At 40.3% G+C, this 15614-nt stretch overlaps 1 long non-coding RNA gene across 1 annotated transcript; it reads right to left on the reverse strand.

Annotated features, from left to right (window-relative positions):
- Positions 1–2177: 2177 nt before the first annotated feature.
- LOC144369887 (uncharacterized) lies at positions 2178–6028 on the reverse strand. Its single transcript, XR_013429730.1, has 2 exons — positions 4677–6028; positions 2178–2984 (listed from the first exon to the last, which is right to left on the reverse strand). It is a non-coding gene; the product is annotated as an uncharacterized LOC144369887 (long non-coding RNA).
- Between the last annotated feature and the right edge of the window lie 9586 nt (positions 6029–15614).

Raw genomic sequence — 15614 nt, forward strand, 5'->3', positions numbered from 1 at the left:
GCCCAGAGCAGAGGTCAAGCAAAGCTTAAGTAGACTTTCTGGAGAGGGCGGTGGGCTTTGCATACATCAGAACAAATCTTCATGAGGCGCGGGAAAATTGAACAACAACTCTGAGACATGATTAGCACATTCATTGGCGGGAACAGGTCGGGCAGGGGTGATTGGTCATTCCTAAGCGGGTACACATTCAAACTGATTGGTTCGGGCCCTGTGACAAACTGCACAGGGCCCTAGGCTAAATGGCCAGTAGGGCGTTGTCTTAACTATCTCAGGAATTTCAGGTTCTGGGTGTAACAGAGGAACTTAATAATACCTAATCTTTTACATTTTAATTTAAGCTTTCCAGCTTAGAAACTTTACCCTTTCACTGTGGATAAAATTCCTAACTTAATTCTCATTTTAATCCAGAGTTTCTCCTACCGCTTTCTTCAATGGAAATAACTAAAATAAATATATTGAAAGATTGAAATATTGGCCACAAAAAATGTTTTTAAATAAAAATTGGCCACACTGCTAATGGAGTTAATGTTGACATTTATAAGAATGGGTTCCAGCTAACCAAGAAAGCCAGGACATCTGATTTTCTTAAACTCTCTGATCACTGACCCTCTCTATAAAGGGAGGTGGTAGTTTGGGTTTCTGTGCACAGCTGTGGAGGTACTGCATAAGTGGACTGCATACTGTGGTGTCCTGCCACCCTGAAATCCCACCTTCCAACTGAAGAGCGGCAATCCCTCTGGGACTGAACAGTTCTCAGAGGAAGTGTCTCAGCCTGTGAAATGCAAACTAACCACCAGAGCTGGGCCTTCTCCGTCTGATCACCTAACAGTGGTTTCATGCAGTCCCAGGACTAAGGCTCCTCCACTGTTTCATCCTGCCATCCCCTGGGCCTACAAGCCAAGACCTGGATGCTCTTTATCTTGCTGAGAGAGGAAGTCAGGCAGGCCTAAGGGATAGGCTGAGGGATGGGCTGGTAGTGGGCACATTTCTGAAGTCACCCATACCCCAGTCCATGGATGGTGACTAGCATCACCCAGCCAAAGGTGAGGTGTAGTAGCCAAAAGGCTGGTCCTCACCACAGTGACATGAACTCTCCTTGAGCACCCTTGAGCCTGGAGAAGACAGTGCAAGAATAGCACTTGGCTCTGCATCTGGCCTGTGGTGTGATGGGGTGTGTGAACTAGATTGGAAGACACTCTAAGGAGCCCACCATTATTGTTATTCTGTCATTATCTTGAAAACCTGTGTGTGAGCCCCTCTCTCTAATTCAGAGCCAAAAGTGGGGTGAAATTCCTTTTCCTGATAGGAAACCAGGTACAAAACTGCTCAGTATTATTATTATTATTTTTGTAGACACACTGATAAGAGACCCTATTATGCAAAAAGCTCTGAACACACAAAGGAGCTTTTTGTTTCCCACAGCTCCTGACCATCCTTGTGGGGTCAGGCTGAAAGCACCCTTGTGTGCAGATGGAGAAAATTGAATCATTTGACTCTGAGGCCTCAGGGACTCTGAAGGAAAAAGAACATCCATTCTTTCCTTCATCTCTCAAAGGAGGAGAAGGCAATATAGAGGCTATGAGTTTCCAGAGCTATTGGCAGAAACAGATTTGGAAAAAAAAATTGATTCTTCAGCTTTGATCTGCTATCTTCATTGCAGCAGAGGTGGTTATTAGATGAAGATGCCAGGCATGGCAACCAAGCGGTGACACTGTGCTCTTAACCAGTTTGGCTGGTTAAGCTTTCATGGATGAAAAACCTTTTAATAATGTCTGCTGAGAAGTTTTCCTCTCCCAGAGAAATACAGGTATAAAAATCATTGTACAGCCATTATCCAAAGGCTACTACAGATAGATAATGACCTTGGCTTTCTAAAGTAGGATGAAAGTGATAGATCATGACCCAAACAGTTAACAGTACAGTGTTGTTCAGTGACCAGCAGAAGTCCCCATGTCCACCTAGGTGCCAGGACCCACAGACATATACTGCCGCCTGCCAGCTCATGCAGGGTAGGTTTTCCTTTGAGACAGAAATGTCTAAAAGAAACACAGCCAGGATATTGGACAGAAGGCAGCCAGGGTGCTGGAGGTGAGAGGGTTTCCTTGATTCCAGTGGAAAGCAGAGGTGTCATGCCTGTTAGACCAGGACGCAAGAAAAGACCACTGACTCCAATAAAATCAAATTAAAGCAAGCTTATTATTTCGACCGGCCGGACTGCCTTTTCCTCCCAAAACGGCAGGAACAAGACAGCAGCCCCAGCTTTCCTACAGCCCAGCTTTATAGCCCAGAAAGTTACACAAAAGGGGGGTTACAGATAACAGAACTCTGACAAGCATCACACTAATGGTAGTTTACAATTTTTGCTGGCTCCAACATCAGAATTTATGAAGACCATTAGAGCCTCAGAGAGGGTCGTTGTCTGGCCAGGGAAGGCCAATATTTATGAGGTGTCACTAAAGTTTCAGAGAGGGCTGCTATCTGGTCAGAGAGCCAGACATGGGTGAGTTCAAGGCACGGGCAGGCATTCCAAGCAGGTTCAGAATTTGCAGTAATTTATAGTAAAGCCGAAATTAGCTTTTCATGGCTTTGTGGTGAGAGGGCTCCCAATTTAATAAAAGATCAGGTTGGGTTTATCATTCCCCCCTTTTCTTATGTGTCCCTTTCAAATCTTTGATAGGGTAGGGGAAGAGCACTGAGGGAATTTTAATCCCTCAGGTAACAGTCTCCAAATTTTTAGAACTCACCCCAAACCGGTCTCCCTGATTTTACCTGACTTAATTAATTACTTATATTGATAATCTATTTATTTTTGGCTCCATTGTTGTAAGAAGACAGGCGTCACTCATTTTGGCTTCTTCTGAGCTGAGAGAGGGTGACGTGAAGGAGCACGGCGTGAGGGACATGAGTTGCCTTTTAGAAGTCAGTTCGGTTTGAAGTCTGGTTGGGGAAGAACAGGTTGTAAAGTCATCTGGGGATGGGTGCTTCTATGAGAGAAACAAAAACCATGAGTACTGAGTAAATGTTGTAGCAGCTGGAACATGTCACTGTATAGAAGTTCCCTCACCAGGCTTTAACATTTCCAGTTATCAGGCCTGTAAATTTAACATTTAACTTTTAGTGTTACAGATGTCCTTCCCCATAAGATACAGTTTAATAATTTAATGCCATCTGATCTTGCAAAAATTTTTTACTAGTATGAGCTCTGTGTCTAATAGAGAAACCTTTAATTCTGTTACTCAGGGCTGGATAATCATACTAGCAAACACGAAGCCTACCTGTGTAGGTTAGGAATAACTGTAGGCCTTAAACTAAAAACTTTTGTCTCTGGCAGCTCCTCTTGATAGTCTCTTTTTATAGTTATCAGACATTTCTGTCTGAGAATCCTTCTTTGTAGCCTCCAGTCTTACTTATTTTGGGAGGCTAACATAAAGTGTATACCTTAAATAATAATAATAATTATTATTATCATCATTATTATTATTTAAAATGCCCAGGAATGGCTGTATTTTGGTTTTAACTGTCTTTGCTAAGTGTTTAAGATGAAGCAGTCAAACTGACTTTTGTTTCTATCTATTGTTAACAGCTGAGCTTTTATGGGAGTCATTCCTGGGGAAACTTCTCAGTTCTGCTAGTGCCATTTGCGCTAGGATGGGTCTAGGTCTTGCTTGACCATGTGGCTTCCCTCGGAAGCACCAGGGATGTCTCCCTTCTCTGATGACCCTCCTCTTCACAGCAAATGCACTGATTGGCTTTCTGTTCTCCAGTGGTCTCATTAGTCTCCCTGTTCGGGAGGTTATGTGGCCCAGAGTTGCAAAGCTCTTTAGAGAAGTCCCCTGTTCCCTGGATTCAGACTGACTCAGAGGGCAAGAGCCGAATATTGGTTTTTCTGGCCCTTTTAATTTAACTTTAATTTTAAAACTTAATCTTAAACATCCAGCAAATAAATTTTAACAGCCTTATATTAAGAGTACTGGGCTTTAATGTCTATAACTTTATAATTATTTATCTTTTTATTAATTGGGATCTGTATTATCCTATCTGTCTTGTAGGTGATGGCTTATTATCTCAAACTAACCCATGTTGTGTTTTTAAAGCAACAATTTTGTAAAACACTAACAGGGAATCTTTAGATCACTTATAAGGAAATTACAAAATAAAATTAACAAGAGTAAAAACACTTAGTTCGTGTAACAGCTACCCTGAATTTTTGGCTGAGTTATACATTATATCCCCTGTTTGAGATCCTAGTAATCTTGACAGAAAAAAAACAACAAAAAACAAATTTTTGAACATAACTTTAAATGAACTAAAATCTGGCCTACTGTTTTCATAGTCTTTCTCACATGTAGTAAGATGGGACACAGAGCCTCATCTCAGGTAAGGCAGGGCTCTTTATAAATCTTAAGTGTTTTAGTTCTAAAGCTGATCTTTGTATTTTTAATTATCATTTTACAAAGTTTACATAAATTGTTTGAGGTCACATGAACATTAGCTAACACCATTTGATATCACATTTAAAACATGAATTAAAGAAAGGCTGAAAGTTTTAACCTTTACATAGATTAGGCTCTCATTAACTTAAAAATACATTTAAATTGTTCCCCAATGTAAGAAGTAACAAAACTTTACATATCTTATTGATAACAGGTAAATAAATCTCCAATATATTTTTTTACCATACAACTTCCGAACACCAGCTTGATATAATGCTCTTTCAAAGTTTCTACCTTACAGACTTGTATACCTGGAAGATATGAGCACATTAATAGCATCACAATTACATTAATGTTTCTACATTAACCAAGCTTAGCTTTTAAAGAAATGGCAGTACAGTGCTCTAAAATAACAGTTCTTATTTAACCAGTTGTTTAATTTTTATGGTTGCTTGCTCTAGAAAAAAGTAAAACTTAATAAACACAATGTTATGGGTAAACTTATATTTTAAGAAATTTTTGTCTCTTTAACACATGACTGATTTTTACAATCTTATACAGACTTTAGTACAAACTTATACAAACCTTAGTAAATCAATCAGATATCTAACAAAAGTACTCATGAATAATCCCATATCAAATTTTTTTACTTATTTATCAAAATATTAGACAAATGTATTGAACAGTGTAAACCATTTTTTGTTGAAGGAAAAGTCCTAGAACCAAGGCATATTAGACATTTTATAGACATTAATATTTTATGAGTTTTTTGAACACCTAGAAAAACTTGTAAGTTAAATTTAAAGACATTTATTTTTATCTGTTTATCCAATTTAAATTGAACCATTTAAATCACATGAATTAAAGATCTTTGGATCCATTTTTTTAATTTGTTTTTATGAGCGCTCCTTATATATGTTAATTTGTATATCATATATATGATATACGGACATATGTATATATAGACATACAACACATAACAAAAGTGTGCACACATAACAATAGTAAAGGCCTTAGTAACTTTTCGCAGGTGAAATCTCCATTGCAATGTTTCAAAAACTCCACAGTTGGTCAAAGATAGGACTGATCAGAAAAACATTTGTTAGACCAGGACTCAAGAAAAGACCACTGACTCCAATAAAATCAAATTAAAGCAAGCTTATTATTTCGACCGGCCGGACTGCCTTTTCCTCCCAAAACGGCAGGAACAAGACAGCAGCCCCAGCTTTCCTACAGCCCAGCTTTATAGCCCAGAAAGTTACACAAAAGAGGGGTTACAGATAACAGAACTCTGACAAGCATCACACTAATGGTAGTTTACAATTTTTGCTGGCTCCAACATCAGAATTTATGAAGACCATTAGAGCCTCAGAGAGGGTCGTTGTCTGGCCAGGGGAGGCCAATATTTATGAGGTGTCACTAAAGTTTCAGAGAGGGCTGCTATCTGGTCAGAGAGCCAGGCATGGGTGAGTTCAAGGCATGGGCAGGCATTCCAAGCAGGTTCAGAATTTGCAGTAATTTATAGTAAAGCCGAAATTAGCTTTTCATGGCTTTGTGGTGAGAGGGCTCCCAATTTAATAAAAGATCAGGTTGGGTTTATCAATGCCTCCAAGTAAATGAGAACTAAATCCCCCAAGGCACACAAAATGCTGCTCAACCTAGGGACTCCCCAGAGCATGGGGAGCCTAGTAAAGAAAGAAAATGCCTTCCAGGTGGTCACCTGTCAATGTTGCCTCTTTCCTGGAGCTAAATACTAAAAGTAGGTACTGCTTTGTGTTCTCCCAGGATCTAAACTTGTGCTGGAAACCTGCCAGAAATAGCCCAGCCCTCTCTGCCAATGGACTCCTCACCATGAACACAGTGTAACTCCAGCTGCACTCACCTTCCTCCCACAGTCCCTTCTCAGCCTCCCCAGCCTGGGTCTGTTCCTCTCTTCTGTGCTCAGCATCATGTTCCCTTTCTGTCTCACTGATAGGTATCCAACTCAGAATCAAAAGTCTATTGAAAGTGTCCCTTAAAGATGGTGCAATTCTGGGCTGCGGATGTGGCTCAAGAGGTGGCGCGCTCGCCTGGCATGCGGGCGTCCCGGGTTCAATCCTCAGCACCACATACCAACAAAGATGTTGTGTCCGCCGAGAACTAAAAAATAAATATTAAAAATTCTCTCTCTCTCTCTCTCTCTCTCTCTCTCTCTCTCTCTCTCCTCTCTCACTCTCTCTTTAAAAAAAAAATGGTGCAATTATGTGACCAGGCCTGGGACCATCAGGATGATATGCTCCCCACCCTAGGAGCCACCCACTACATCTGGAGTACACACAACCAGCAAGGCCAGGGACCCATTCACTAGCAAATTGGAGCCTTTAATGGGTGCTTGTGGGTCCCCCATTGAAGAAGAACCTGATATCATGGCAGAGACACAGGACAGTCTTTTCTACCCCACACCTTTTCACAGGCAGGGACAGTGTGACAGCACAGGAAATGCCATGCCATTGTGGAGGATGGCATGGGAGTGGCAGGAAAAAAAAGAGCATCACATATGCAGGGGCAGGGGCAGTGACTAAAAGGTGTTATTTGACTCTGATTTTGCTGAGCTTTGATGTAGGACCTGTGATTTTCGAAGGTACAGGGCACTAGTTTATGCATCTGAATTTTGGACAGCTCCTGTCCCCACACTAATGACAGCTTTTTACTTCAAGACTGAAAGCAACATTTCATACATGGTGTCATCTTCATGCAACCAGAAAAACACCACCATGGCATGGCTTTCCAGCACGAGGCCTGCTTCAGGCAAGGTCATCAGATGCAAAGGTGGATGTTCCAGGAAATCGCCATCCATTTTTCATACAGAGGTGGCCCCGCAGTTGTCTGGCCATGACCACTGGAGGTAGAGATGAGAGGCACAGAGAAAGATGACTCCAGCCCTGCATCTGTGGAGGGCCTAGCTTCTTACACCCAGCACGGCTCACTCCTGCAGCCCAGGAGACAAGCCTGCTCCCTTTGATAAACAAGTTTAAGCTGACTTAGGGTTATTCTTTTACTTTAAACAAAGACCCCTACCTCATATAAATTTCCCATGGTCCTAAAACCAGATTTATTCAGTCAATGAAGCTGAGACCAGAGCTGAAATGGTCCTGATCCTGTTACAGGCTGAAGCTTGGATGTTGCCTGTCCCCCAGGGTCCCTATGTTTAAGACTCAGCTCTCAGAATGTCCCTGGGGAGGTGCAATACAGAGGCATGTCCTCAGGAGGGCTCTGCAGGTGATGAAATCCCAGGCTTGTCCTTAATTAAAACAGAACAAATCCCATACAAAGAAAGTGCCCTGTATACAGAAAACACTTCTATAAAAAAAAACCCCACTGGGCAAAATCATATGCCCAGCTCCTAGCTGCAGGTCAGTGCCTTCTTAAGTAAATGCTTTTTGACACTTATGAGTTGACTAGCTCTCTAAGTGTTCCTTTAAGCAGCTCTGGCAAGTACCCAAAGATTCATTAAGGGGCTACCCATGTGCAGAAGTGTCTTTTGGCTGTAATAACAAAGACATGGAACTTCTGAGAAGGCAGAAAAACTAGGGATAACAAGAACATACCTCAACATTGTAAAAGCAATCTATGCTAAGCCTCAGGCTAGCATCATTCTGAATGGAGAAAAATTGAAGGCATTCCCTCTAAAATCTGGAACAAGACAGGGATGCCCTCTCTCACCACTTCCGTTCAACATAGTTCTTGAAACACTGGCCAGAGCAATTAGACAGACGAAAGAAATTAAAGGCATAAAAATAGGAAAAGAAGAACTTAAATTATCACTATTTGTGGACGACATGATTCTATACCTAGAAGACCCAAAAGGGTCTACAAAGAAACTACTAGAACCAATAAATGAATTCAGCAAAGTGGCAGGATATAAAATCAACACGCATAAATCAAAGGCATTTCTGTATATCAGCGACAAAACTTCTGAAATGGAAATGAGGAAAAACACTCCATTCACAATATCCTCAAAAAAAATAAAATACTTGGGAATCAACCTAACAAAAGAAGTGAAAGATTTATATAATGAAAACTACAGAACCCTAAAGAGAGAAGTAGAAGAAGATCTTAGAAGATGGAAAAATATACCATGTTCATGGATAGGCCGAACTAACATTATCAAAATGGCGATATTATCAAAAGTTCTCTATAGGTTTAATGCAATGCCAATCAAAATCCCAAGGGCATTTCTTGAAGAAATAGAGAAAGCAATCATGAAATTCATATAGAAAAATAAAAGACCCAGAATAGCCAAAGCAATTCTAAGCAAGAAGTGTGAATCAGGCGGTATAGTGATACCAGATTTCAAATTATATTACAGAGCAATAGTGACAAAAACAGCATGGTACTGGTACCAAAACAGGCGGGTGAACCAATGGTATAGAATAGAGGACACAGAGACTAATCCACAAAGTTACAACTATCTTATATTTGATAAAGGGGCTAAAAGCATGCAATGGAGGAAGGATAGCATCTTCAACAAATGGTGTTGGGAAAACTGGAAATCCATGTGCAACAAAATGAAACTGAATCCCTTTCTCTCGCCATGCACAAAAGTTAACTCAAAATGGATCAAGGAGCTTGATATCAAATCAGAGACTCTGCATCTGATAGAAAAAAAGTTGGCTCCAATCTACATATTGTGGGGTCAGACTCCAAATTCCTTAATAGGACACCCATAGCACCAGAGTTAATAACAAGAATCAACAAATGGGACTTACTTAAACTAAAAAGTTATTTCTAAAAAGAGAAACAATAAGAGAGGTAAATAGAGAGCCTACATCCTGGGAACAAATTTTTACTCCTCACACTTCAGATAGAGCCCTAATATCCAGAGTATACAAAGAACTCAAAAAATTAGACAATAAGATAACAACCCAATCAACAAATGGGCCAAGGACCTGAACAGACACTTCTCAGAGGAGGATATACAATCAATCAACAAGTACATGAAAAAATACTCACCATCTCTAGCAGTCAGAGAAATTCAAATCAAAACCACCCTAAGATACCATCTCACTCTAGTAAGATTGGCAGCCACTATTAAGTCAAACAACAACAAGTGCTGGCGAGGATGTGGAGAAAAGGGTACACTTGTACATTGCTGATGGGACTGCAAATTGGTGCGGCCAATTTGGAAAGCAGTATGGAGATTTCTGGGAAAGCTGGGAATGGAACCACCATTTGACCTTTCTATTGCCCTTCTTGGACTATTCCCTGAAGACCTTAAAAGAGGATGCTACAGGGATACTGCTACATCCATGTTCATAGCAGCACAATTCACAATAGCTAGACTGTGGAACCAATGCAGATGCCCTTCAATAGATGAATGGATAAAAAAAATGTGGCATTTATACACCATGGAATATTACGCAGCACTTAAAAATGACAAAATCATGGAATTTACAGGGAAATAGATGGCACTCAAACAGATTATGCTTAGTGAAGCTAGCCAATCCCTAAAAAAACAAATACCAAATGTCTTCTTTGATATAATGAGAACAACTATGAACAGAGCAGGGAGGAAGAGCAGGAAGAAAAGATTAACATTAAACAGAGACATGAGATGGGTGGGAAAGGGAGAAAAAAGGGAAATTGCATGGAAATGAAGGGAGACCCTCATTGCTATACAAAATTACATATAAGAGGTTGTGAGGGGAATGGGAAAATAAACAAAGAGAGAAATGAATTACAGTAGATGGGGTAGAGAGATAAGATGGGAGGGAAGGGGTGGGGGGATAGTAGGGGATAGAAAAGGTAGCAGAATACAACAATTACTAATAGGGCATTATATAAAATTGTGGATGTGTAACCGATGTGATTGTGCAGTCTGCATTTGGGGTAAAATTGGGAGTTCATAACCTACTATAATCTAATATATGAAACATGATATGTCAAGAGCTTTGTAATGTTGTGAACAACCAATAAAAAAAAAGAGAGTATGATGTGCATTATCTCATTTTAATGCTCACAAGAAGCATATAAATTAGTACATTGGGCATTTTTTTTTAATTTGGGGACTCCACAGAACCAATAATTGTGTGTGTGTGTGTGTGTGTGTGTGTGTGTGTGTGTGTGTGTGTGTGTTGCTGGGGACTGAACCCAGTACATGCTAAGCAATCACTCTACAAACCGAGTGATAATCCCCGCCCAGAACCCACAATTCTTATCTCACTGTTTTCCCTTGTGCATTATCCTTCCTGTATGATACTCCCTAGTAGAGACTGTTCCACCAACTCCTCACCTGCCCTAGTGAAGTTCAAGATGTATAAGTGGTGAGGCCAAACCTGCTCCCTGCTGGAATCTGGATATTGGGCAGAAGGAAAAGAGACTGAAAGTGGCATTTAAACCAGACTCCTCTGGCCAGGAGACCCTTTGGGTAGTCCTTCTTCTACACTGCCTTAAAACCTATAAGTCCCTGCTACCCTAAACAAACAAACAAACAAACAAACTGTTCCTGCTTAAGCTAGAGTCTGCATTTCTGATACTTATGGCTTAATAAAATTGTCACTGAAATGATGGCAAAAACAAATTGAGGGAAAAGATCATAGAATTAGAAAATGGTAGAATTAGGATTAGAACCCATGAAGCCTGATTCAGAGTTGTTGACAAACAAGGTAATATGTCCCCACTAACATGACTCCATTGAGTTAATTCCAGAAGGTTCTCTGCCATCTCACTTGGAACAGGGCTTCATTAATGTGCCAACATCAGCCTCCAAAGTTTATTTGAAGGGTTCAAAGGACCTCCTAGAGTAGAAATAGGAGGGTTACTGACAAGTAATGGCTTGGTAGAGGTGTGAATGTAGAATCTGTTCCAGGACAACTACAACTATCAGCTCAAGCTGGAGACGTAGCAGAAGGGCTGGCCGATGGTGGTTAGAGGTTTTCCCTGCTTAGTACCCCCAAATGAGCCAACCTGAGTTGGCTTTCAGTTTGAATAGTGTTCCCCTTTTCCCAGCTGGAAGCTTATCTGATTGTGGGAAGTAAAAAAACACACTCGCCTCCCTCGCATGCCTCTGAAATCTTTGGGCTAGAAGCCTCTTTCAGAGAGTCTTCAAGTGAATGTGTTGATGCTTCAAAGTGAATGACTCAATCCTTGGGGAAGAACAAGTCTCCTTGGGAACAAGTGAGACAGCACAGCGGTAGGTAGGGACACTACCCAGTTGGAGTCCTAACTGTGCCTAATGACCTTTCCCCAAATAAGCGTACTGATAAGCGTACTGATAAGCGTACTCACAGGAGAATAAAATGTATAGAAAGACATTCTTGGGGTCCAGTGAAGAATCGAGAGCATTTCTTTGACTATGTTGGTTGTGGATTTCTCACACATACAATAACAAGTTTCTAGCTTCCCCAGCACATATGTTTGAGCAATGTGTTGCTGTATCTCTGACAGTTGGTGACATTTCCTTTGCAGTCAGCAAGTCTTGTACAGAGGCTGTGTGTCCAATGAAGAAATTAACATCCTGAGTCCCTCAATTTGTTATCAGTCATCAGTGTGCCTCTGTTCAAAAAACTGTCCCATACCTACTATGTGTTCAGCCCCCGAAGACACAGAGATGAATCCCAAGTAGTCACCTGTGCCACAAGGAAACTTCACGTGGGCCTAAATAGTCATATTACCCTGTGACTTTATTAATTAGAACAATTGCAATTGACATTTATTAGAGGACTGACTTTGTGCCAGGAACTATTCTAAATATTTTGCATGAAATAGCTCCTCTAATCCACTTTAAAGGAAAGGAACATTGAAAGTTTCATATCCCAAAATCATATTAGGACCATTAAAACAGGGCAAAGTGATTCTAAGTTTCAGGAGAAGGGTCTTGGTCCCAGAGGGGCGCCAAGAAGGTTTAGCAGCAGAGACAGTGTGTGAGCTCATCTAGCTGCCACGCAATCTGTGAAGTCTGTCTGAAGGAAAGGTGAGCACATGTCTTTTTTAAGTCTCACCTTCAGGAAGCATCATTAATCTGCGTCCTTCATCCCAATGTAGTTTATGAATCTGCAGGTCCTGATCAGACTTAACATGAAGACCTTGGGCTTATATTGATCTCTTTTCAAAGCTAAAAAAAAAGAAAATAAAAAATAAAAAAAGTTCTTTCTATTGGTCTATTGTGTTGGAGAGCTGAGATTTCAGTAAATCGATTATACACAGGGAAAAAAAAAAACTACTACCGAGTTAGGAGATCAATTGAAGAAACTGATATCTTGATAAGTTACCTATTGGCTGAAAAGGCCATTATATAGTCAAAACTTTTCACATGGGTGGGACCTTAGACATAACATAATCTATCACTTTTGATTTAAAAATGAAAGAATGATCTGGGCACAGTGGTGCACGCCTGACATCCCAGCTGCTTGGGAGGCTGAGGAAGGAGCATTGCAAGTTCAAAGCCAGCCTCAGCAACTTAGTGAGGCCCTAAGCAACTCAGTAAGACACTGTCTAATAAAGTACAAAATAGGGCTAGGGATGTGGCTCTGTGGTCGAGTGTCCCTGAGTTCAATTCCCGGTACCCCCTCTCCCAAAATGAGTGTATAAAGATACGTAGTGATAAAAAAGGCCTGTCCAAGACTTATCCAAGGGCACAGCTGTCTTTGTATAGGAGTCAAGATGGCAACCTCATCTTCTGATTCCTAATCCAACGTTCTTCTTACTTAAGAGAATCATTCTATTGAGCTGAAATTGATTACACTAAATCACATGTGTCTAAAGTATACAATTTAATACATTTTAACATACATATTCAACTGTGAGATCATCATCATAATAAATATAAATGATTTCATTGCCCCCCAAAAATGTCCCTTATGTTTTTTAATCCCTCCATGCTTAGGCAAGCACAGATCTACTTTCTATTCACCTAAATTTATATTTTTGACAATTTTATGTAAATAGAATAACACAGTATATATTCTTTGGAGCTGACTTATTTCACTGACATCATTATTTTGATATCTATTCGTGTTGTGTGTTCCATAGTTCATTCCTTTTTCTTTTTCTCTTTTTTTTTTTTTTTGTTTAGGTATTTAGTTTTTAATTTATTAGGTACGTAGTACTTTCTTGTTGAGTAGTAGTCCACTTGTTGAGTGTATAAAGATGTGTAGTGATATTTGATCACAGTAGCTACTATTTAATTACCACTGACCACATGTCAGGAATTGTACTAAGAATTATCATTACAGTTGGATCTAGATGACCCCCACTAGCTCATGTGTTGTAGGTTTGTTCAAAGGTGGGGCTTATAGGAAATGATTGGATCATAAGGTCTCTGACATCATCAGTGGATTAATCCATTGAGGGATTCATAATTTAAATAGACTATTGGGAGGTGGTAGAAACTGTAGGAGGTGGGACCTAGCTGACAGAGTAGGTCTTTGGGGGCATATGCTTAGGATTTTGGACATCTTGGGTCTTTTTCTCTCTGTGCTTCTCAGATGCCATGAGGTAAGCAGGTTTCCTCCACCCCACTCTCTCCGACATGATGCTCCACCTTCCCACAGGCCCAGAATCAATGGAGCCAGCAGAAACCTCTGAAACCATGAACAAAAACAAATCTCTCCTCCTTTTAAGTCACCTATGTTGGGTATTTTGTCACTGTGACGAATAGCTGACTAACACTATTTCACATCCGTGATCTCATTTTAGGTCTCATGTAACAACCATTGGAAGTCAGTATTACTAGTTCTGCTTAACACATGAAAAAAAAAGTGAGTCATAGAGATGATAAGTAACTTGTTCATGATCCCCAAACTAACTAGCAGAGACCTACTTGAATCTAATTCTGTCTGATTTCAAAACCCAAACTAGCCAGGCTTGGTAGCACTCACCTGTAATTCCAGGGGCTTGGGAGGCTTAGACAGGAAGGTTGTGAATTCAAAGTCAGCTTCAGCAAAATCAAGAGGCTAAGCAACACAGTGAGATCCTGTCTCTAAATAAAATAAAAAATAGTGCTGGGGATGTGGCTTGAGTTTCCCAGTGGTTGAGTGCCCTGAGTTCAATCCCCAGTCTCCTCCTCATCCCCCCCAAAATATTGTTCACCATTAAACTCTACTACCTTTTGAATAACTGAATATGAATGTGAATGTAAGTGAATATGAAACCCCCTTCAACTGTCAATGAGTCTATCCCATAATATCATGAATTGATTGCAGATATCGCAGCAATTGACATTGAAATAATTCAAGAAATTCCTGCAGTTTTTAAATGTTTCAAAAGGAATAGGTCCTCCATGCTCCTGAGCAAATTCTGGAAGGAAGAGGGAATCCATATTTAGAACTTTGGCTACTAACTCTACTAACTTTTCCCTTTCCTTTTCCTTTTTTGCTAACCCATGCAAGTTAATGTTTCAGCAGTTAATACCCTTACTCAGAGATATATAAATGTTTTTATAATTTTTTTCAGAGATAGATGAATATATATATATCTACTATGGTTTGGATAAAAGTCTCACAAAGGCCCATGTCTTAAAGACTTGGTCTCTAGCCCACGGATGCTATAGGAAGGTGGTGGAATCTTTAACAGATGACACCTAGTTGGAAATCTCCTGGTCATTTGAGGGCATGCCCTTGAAGGACATATTAGGACCTGATTCCTCATCTTTCTGCCTTTGCTTCTCAGCTGCCATGAGAGTAACAGTTGCTCTGCCACATGCTCCTCACAATGATGCACACCTAGCCACAGTCTCAAAAGCAATAGAGCCACATAACTGGAATCTCCAAAACTGTAAGTCAAAATAAAACTTTTCTATTTTTAAGTTGATTTTCTCAGGGATTTTGGTTTAGTAATGGAAACCTGACTAACACAATATTCTTCCCCACCATGTCCAGTGTTTTCTCGCCTTTGCCATGTACGAGTCTCACCTTTGGAACTTATTAAAAACAGAACACCAGGGCCTTGCACACTGATAGTCTGGTTCAGTAACATTGGTTCTGAGCCTAGCATCTGAATTTTCAACAAACACTATAGCTATAATACACACTTTTTTACCTACAAGCTGCTTATCACTCATTCTGTGACCTAAAATCAACACAATTTTATTTGTAAGAATTGTCCCTCGGGGCTTGGTCCTGGTAGGAGGGAAATTCCAGGAACTGACTTCCATAGAGGCCAACCCCCTCTCCCCACCATTCATTAATCTAGATAAGAAATTGG

This window comes from Ictidomys tridecemlineatus, chromosome 13 (assembly GCF_052094955.1).
Source record: "Ictidomys tridecemlineatus isolate mIctTri1 chromosome 13, mIctTri1.hap1, whole genome shotgun sequence".
Taxonomy (NCBI): Eukaryota; Metazoa; Chordata; class Mammalia; order Rodentia; family Sciuridae; genus Ictidomys; species Ictidomys tridecemlineatus.